Below are 539 nucleotides of genomic sequence, written 5' to 3' on the forward strand. Positions count from 1 at the left end.
CTAGAAAGAAGAAATCAGACAATGAAACACATAATTAATGTATGGATCTCTGCCATCCCATACTAAATATGTAAATATGCTTTAGAGTTGCATAAACACCTGATCTGAATCAACATAATAACAGGAAGTCTGATATGTAGTGTCAAGTATTTCTAGCTTTTTATAACTCACACATTTTAAAACTTCCTTCTAGGTTTTTTTTAAATTATTATTATTATTTATTTGTGCTATTTTAAAATAGTTTAAACAAGTGCCCTGGATCACTGATTTGACATGATATGCTCTTTGTCAAGTAAGCAGTCATGTAAACCACAGAAAACATATGAAAAAAAAAAAAACCACAAACAGAAAACCCAGTTTTTCGAGGAGCACTTGTCCTCAGACAGCAACCACGAAGAACTAGCAGCACCTCTGGCTTTGCTGCACAATCAGGTACAGCTGAAAGGTAGTTAAGGCAAGCGCTATGCATGGGCAGCACAGCTCCTGTAAGATGAGACAGCACCAGCAGAGCAGACTCGAGGTGGATTTTATGAGATGGA

Source organism: Cariama cristata, unplaced genomic scaffold, assembly GCF_000690535.1.
Source record: "Cariama cristata isolate BGI_N322 unplaced genomic scaffold, ASM69053v1 scaffold1015, whole genome shotgun sequence".
In the NCBI taxonomy this organism is placed as follows: Eukaryota; Metazoa; Chordata; class Aves; order Cariamiformes; family Cariamidae; genus Cariama; species Cariama cristata.